The 6,597-nt window shown below is 45.5% G+C and overlaps 1 long non-coding RNA gene across 1 annotated transcript; it reads right to left on the reverse strand.

Moving 5' to 3' along the window:
• Positions 1–5,551: 5,551 nt before the first annotated feature.
• On the reverse strand, positions 5,552–5,870 carry LOC139837725 (uncharacterized). Its single transcript, XR_011754388.1, has 2 exons — positions 5,723–5,870; positions 5,552–5,624 (listed from the first exon to the last, which is right to left on the reverse strand). It is a non-coding gene; the product is annotated as an uncharacterized lncRNA (long non-coding RNA).
• Between the last annotated feature and the right edge of the window lie 727 nt (positions 5,871–6,597).

Genomic DNA, 6,597 nt, shown 5'->3' on the forward strand with positions numbered 1-6,597 from the left:
AACCAAACCGCAAAGCCATGCTTTCAGAAATAAATCGACTCGAAGAAGCTGGTTTTATCAGAGAAATATCTACGAAGCCACATGGGTAGCTAACCCGGTGATGGTGCCGAAGAAAAACACGACAGTCCTTCGCATGTGCGTCGACTTTACGTGTCTCAATAAACATTGTCCTAAGGATCACTTTCCCCTCCCAAGGATCGATCAAATTATCGACTCCACGGCAGGTTGCGAACGTCTTTCCTTCTTGGATGCATACTCTGGTTATAACCAGATCAGATTAAAAGAAGATGATGAAGCCAAGACAGCGTTTATTACACCTTACGGCGTGTTTTGCTACAAAACAATGCCCTTTGGTCTAAAAAATGCGGGAGCAACATATCAGAGGATGATGCAGAAGTGTTTAGCAACACAGATCGGGAAAAACGTGCAAGTATACATCGATGATGTCGTCATAACATCAAAAAAGGGGACAACGTTGATCGAGGATCTCAAAGAAACTTTTGACAACCTCGACAAATTCTGCCTCAAACTGAACCCGACGAAGTGTTCTTTTGGCGTCCCACAGGAGAACTTACGGGGTTTCTAGTTTCGGCAAGAGGGATTGAAGCAAATCCCGACAAAATACAAGCCATAGTAACAATGAGAAAGCCAACAAAGTTGAAAGAAATACGGACTAAGCGGGCGAGTCGCGACTTTGAGCAGGTTCGTCGCCAGGTTAGGAGAAAAAGCGTTACCATTTTATGCGCTGATAAAACAAGGAGATAAATTCCAGTGGAACGAAGAGGCCGACAGAGCTTTCGAGGATTTGAAGCGAAAAATCTCGACACCACCAATCCTGGTGGCTCCAAAGGAAAAGGAACCTCTCCTGCTATATATTGCAGCCACGCCCCAAGTGGTTAGCACGGTATTAGTTGTCGAAAGAGAAGAAGAAGGGAAAATCCATGGAGTGCAGCGGCCAGTATACTTCGTGAGCGAAGTCTTGTCACCTTCAAAACAAAGGTACCCTCAGTACCAAAAGCTAGCATATGGAGTGTTCACGACAGCACGAAAATTGCGCCACTATTTTTCGGCACACCCGATCATAGTGGTCAATGAAGCTCCCTTGTCAAATATCTTGAATAACCCGGAAGCTACGGGTCGTGTCTCCCTTTGGGGAATAGAACTTTCCCTCGGGACATCACGTATGAAAAAGAAAAGCAATAAAGTCGCAAATACGCCGGACTTCATCGCAGAATGGATGGAGTTGCAAAATACAGGACCTCCAGATTTATCGAGAACTTGGACCATGAACTTTGATGGGTCCAAGAGACTAGAAGGAGCTGGTGCAGGAGTAGTACTCATATCACCAGAAGGCGACAAATTGAAGTACATCCTCCGGACGACGTTCCTTAACGCATCTAACAATGAAGCAGAATATGAGGCCCTCATACACGGGATGAAAATGGCGAAAGCCTGCGGAGCAACTCGATTAAAAATCTTTGGCGACTCACAGTTGGTGGCTCAGCAAGTTATGAACCAATGTGATGCAATCAATGATAGCATGATGGCATACAAGGAGGTGTACAACGAGCTTGAGAAGTTATTCGATGGATGCGAAGTAAATCATATTAGCAGGTTGAGCAACGACGAAGCCGACGTTCTTGCAAACATCGGGTCACGGTGCCTTCGGTCCCGCAGGTGTATTCTGGGAAGAGATAACAGAGAGATCCACTAAGCCAACAAAGTCAAAAAAGAAGGAGAAGAAACCCTCGGGGGCTGCCAAGGAAAAGCAAGAGGACGAAGAAGAGGATCAGGACTTGGTCATGGTGATACAGATACCGTGGATGCAGCCGTACATATCATACATCATGAGGAAAGAAATACCCGATGATCCAGTTGAAGCAAGGCGAGTAATTCGACGCTCCAAAGCTTTTACGGTGGTCAAGGGAGAATTGTATAAGCGAAGTATTTCAGGCGTTTTGCAAAGGTGCGTTACACCCGAAGAAGGAAGAATAATCCTGAAGGATGTACACGAAGGAATATGTGGCCACCACGCAAGTAGTCGAGCTATCGCAGCCAAGGTTTTTCGGGCAGGATTCTCTTGGTTGACAGCAATCGAGGACGCCAAGGACATAGTAAGAACTTGCGACGCATGTCAAAGGTTCGCCGCAAAACCTCACTCTCCGGCAGAGCTAGCACCAATACCATTGTCTTGGCCCTTTGCTCAATGGGGACTTGATATGGTGGGTAAGTTACACAAATCCTGGCCAGGAGGAAAGGAGTACATGCTAGTAGGCGTCGATAAGTTTACAAAGTGGATAGAAGCGAAGCCGATAAATTCACCGGATGGAGCATCCGCATAAAATTCGTAAAAGGCCTCGTCTTCAGATTTGGAGTGCCCCACAAAGATCGTCACAGACAACGGCGGCAACTTCACATCCCATGAATTCAAAGATTATTGCGAAGAGGTGGGTATTAAGCTGAACTTTGCGTCGGTTGCACATCCTCAAACCAATGGGCAAGTCGAGAAAGCCAATGGCATCATCTGCAATGGTATCAAGAAGCGCTTGTTAGGACCACTGGAAAAAGCTCGACATACCTGGCCAGAAGAACTACCAAGCGTGTTGTGGAGCATCCGAACAACACCAAACACAGCAACGCAGAAACTCCGTTTTTCCTGGTTCATGGAGCAGAGGCGGTACTACCAATCGAGATAGAGCACAACTCTCCACGTGTCGCTGAATATGATGAAGAAACGTCGAGAAGAGTGCTAGAAGACGACGTCGACGCACTTGATGAAGCCCGAGATGAAGTATTATCTCGGGTAACCAAATATCAACGGGACTTGAAGAATTACCACAGTCGACGTTTGCGGCCAAGATCTTTTCAGGTGGGAGACCTAGTTCTTCGGCTCACGCAAAAAAGTCATGAAAAACTCGAGTCACCATGGCTTGGCCCTTACATTGTCACGGAAGTAATTGGAGGAGGAGCATACAGAATAAAGGACAAGAAGACGAGGGGTGGAGGAGCCAAACCCCTGGAACGTGGCGCAACTTAGGCGTTTTACGCCTAGAGTCAAAATATAGTCTTTGTAAAGCTTCAATGTCTTGAAACGCCCGCGAGTTTTCAGACGCACTCTTTTCCTTTTTCGGGGCACCGAGTGGGGCCGGAGAAGGTTTTTAATGAGGCGGGCTCGCGGTGCTGCAATATAATAAAGATAGTGACAATATAACTTTTCTTCTTTATCGACATGACCAAAGTCTTCGCTCCGACGAATTTCAATATAGTTCATCGACAAAAGGAAAAACTTGCCTTGGTATTCAAATACCTCGTGAGTCAACAAAAATACAAAATAGTACTCAATAAAAAGCTTGGGGCTCATCTTCGCATTAAATATATAAATGCCTTGGTTCAAAACCTCGCAAGTATACAAATATAGTAAAGAGTCACCGAAACACTCGGGGGCTAAACAAACAGAGAAATATAATGATTGCTTTACAATATAGTCATGGATTACAAAGAAAAATATCTACAAGAAGAAAATAACTAGTCTTGATTCAATATGTCATCAAGAGTAACCTGTTTTCCTCGGGAGCAGCACCAAGAAAATCGGCATAATGGCCATCGGCAAAAAGTCGGCATCCATCCGAGGTCGGGCTTCATTCATGTCTTCGGCTATAGGCGGAACGTTCGTGTTAAGCCTGTCAACACCAGCTCTCCGACGTTTTACTTTTTGGTGAACCTTCTCGACAACACAGGTAAGGTCAAGCTTCGAGTGGCAGATTTGGAGCATGATAAGAGCAAATGCGCGCCGGCTACTAGTTGAGCTTTGACAAAATCATGGATCTGCGAGCATCCTTGAACCTCTCCATCAATTCAGGAAGAGTTTTTGGTTGGACGTTCCGAGGAAACATGGAGTTGTAAACCATGGACAAGGTCTTGGTACAGAAGTCAAGGAAATCGCGAGTTTGAGAGGCGCGATCTTGAAATCGACAATTTGGCGGGTCCTCTGCGGGGTAGCCCAAAACAACGAACCATGGTCCAGGGAAAGATTAACAAGGAGGGTTGTCCTAGCATTTACCCTCTCTTCCTCAAAGAAAGCATCAACAAAGGCACCTATCAAAACAAAGAAGTGGAAACCTCTAAGAAACAATAGCATGAAGATAAAGAATATCAGCGGACGAAACAGGCATACCCGACATATCTGCACTGGCTTCATTCATTAATTCGAGCATGAAATTTTCTCGAGTAGTTGCCTTTTCAGCCTCGGAAGCAGCAATTTCCTTAGCAGCCACGGCTTCGTGAGCTTGTTGAAGAGCAATTTTTCGGCTTGATGACTTACGAGATTGCTCCATCATCACAAGTGTTTGCTTCTTCGCATACTGAAGTTGCTGCCGAAGTTCATCCAGTTCTTGCGACAAGGTATCGTCGACAGTGCGATATCGGCAAAAGCTCTCCTCGCACGAGAAGAAGGCGATACATTGGAAGGAGCGGAAGTTGGAGTATAGTTATCAAATATCAACTGAAATTTAGACAAGACAACATCAAATGACAGATAGAGTTTTTCATTAATTTCTTGGAATCATTACAAGGGCACTACAGTAGAGCTAAAGAAATGAGTGTCGCCAAAAAACAACTACTTTGGCAACAAAAGCAAAAGAAACAGAATAAGAAACAAGGAGGCATGCAACTAGACCTCCGGCCTCGAGGAGCTAGGAGTCGAAGCTGGCTTGATCCCAGATACGCCAAGATCTTCTTAGTGTTGGGCTTGGCTGCCTTGATCAGCGACCTCCATCTCGAATGCTCTATCCGGCTGGTGTCGCCAACCTTCATCCAATCAAGCGTCTGTTGGCTGTCGCAACCAGGGCAACAAGATACTCTCGACAGCAACCTTCATATTCTCTGACGCATCTTCAATCCCAGGTCTTCCGACGAATTGAAAAGCTTGGCAAGGGCAAGGAAAGTCGAAGGTTCCTCTTTCTTCGGGAAGAAGTAGGGGAACAACGCCGACAAACTTGCACTGGCATTGGCCACGCCTTCACGAATTTCGCGCCCATGGAACTCCAGAAGAGAAAGTGCATCAAGGAGAGGGTCATTGACGGGATTCTCCAGATCAAAATCTTGGTTTGTTTGGGCTGCCACACGAGACAAACCATTAGTCAAAAACCAAGAAACAGGAAGTACAATAGAAGGGGTTGATGATATTACTCGGCGTACGTCGACTTTGCGACTTCAGACGCTTGATGATCTCTTGTTCACGCACAGTTTGTGCAGTTTTCTGCTCATCTAAGGCAGATTCGGCATCTTTGAGCCTTCTCTGCAGCTCCTCGACACTAGCAGCTTTCACCTTGGCTTCATCAACCTCGGCCTTGGCTTTGCTAGCAGCAAGTTCAGCTTTCTTGCGAGCCGCCTCACTTTGCTCGAGTTTTTGAGCAAGTGCGTCGACACGTTCGTTGGCCTCCGAAAGTTTTTACGTCGAGATATGAAAAAGAAAGAAAAGAAAGATCAAAAAATAGCGACAAGCAACAGGAATAGAAAGTCAAAGAAAAATAGCAAGTATAAAAGTCGTTACCTTCGGCTCTGGCGGCATATTCACGGTACCCAACAAATTGGGACCCGATCCGAAGAAGCTCTTTGATCATTGGCTGTTCAAAGGTAAATACATCAAAAGAAACGTCGGCATGAAAAAGAGAAAAGGTGTGAAAAAACAAAATAAGGAAAATATAGATGCCGACAAACTTACATCATCTAAGAGCAGAGTCGACGAACTGCCCAACTGAGGGGCAGGATCAACAATCTTTTCAACCCGTGCCCTTTTTGGTGAAGGGGCACGGGGGCTCGAAGGAGGAGTAGATGTATCAACATTTTGTTGAGGAGGCGACGATTCCTCCCCTTCAACCGGTTTTTCTGAAATAACTAAAGTATGTGACGTGCTCGTTCGAGCAGCCACATCTAAAGTTGGTGTTTCTTCATCATCAACGTGACAAAATAGTGGCAGCATAAACAGCAAGGCAAAATAAAATTCTTCAAATAGAAAAGGAAAAGAGCAAGGAACCTACGAGCTGATGATACTCTCGATATATGGATCATAAGCTGCTTTTCGAGGTGAAGGAGCAGTTTCTTCGGGTTTCGAGGTCCCGGAATCTTCGGCATTGCTCCTTTTCCTTTTGCTCTTCGGAGAAACAGCAGGAGGAGGAGATTGTGCTGATGTTGTATCTTCAGAGGCAGCATCTTTCTCGGTAGATCCCGCAGATTTTCGAGAATCTGCGGGTTCATTCACAAAAGAGGGGGTCTCTGGTTGACATCATCGACAACGGCTCTTTCTTCGACCTCTCCATCCTCGGGAAGAGGAGGAAGGGAAGCCATAGTAGGATGATTCTACAAAGAAATAGTGACAAAAGAGAATAAGTGAGATACCACTGCAAATAAGATACGAGGAACAGTTCAAAACAAGATAAAACTTCGAGAAGACAAAATACCTCGGGAAGAGGATTGGAAGCCTTGTATGGTTCCACTCGACGGGAGGAGGGAATAGGATCCTTCTTGCCTAATCGAGAAATTCTTCGAACCAATTTTTCCAAGTCCTTTACAGAAAGATCACTTGGAGATTCTGTTGGC

The sequence above is a fragment of the Lolium perenne genome, chromosome 1 (genome assembly GCF_019359855.2).
Source record: "Lolium perenne isolate Kyuss_39 chromosome 1, Kyuss_2.0, whole genome shotgun sequence".
In the NCBI taxonomy this organism is placed as follows: Eukaryota; Viridiplantae; Streptophyta; class Magnoliopsida; order Poales; family Poaceae; genus Lolium; species Lolium perenne.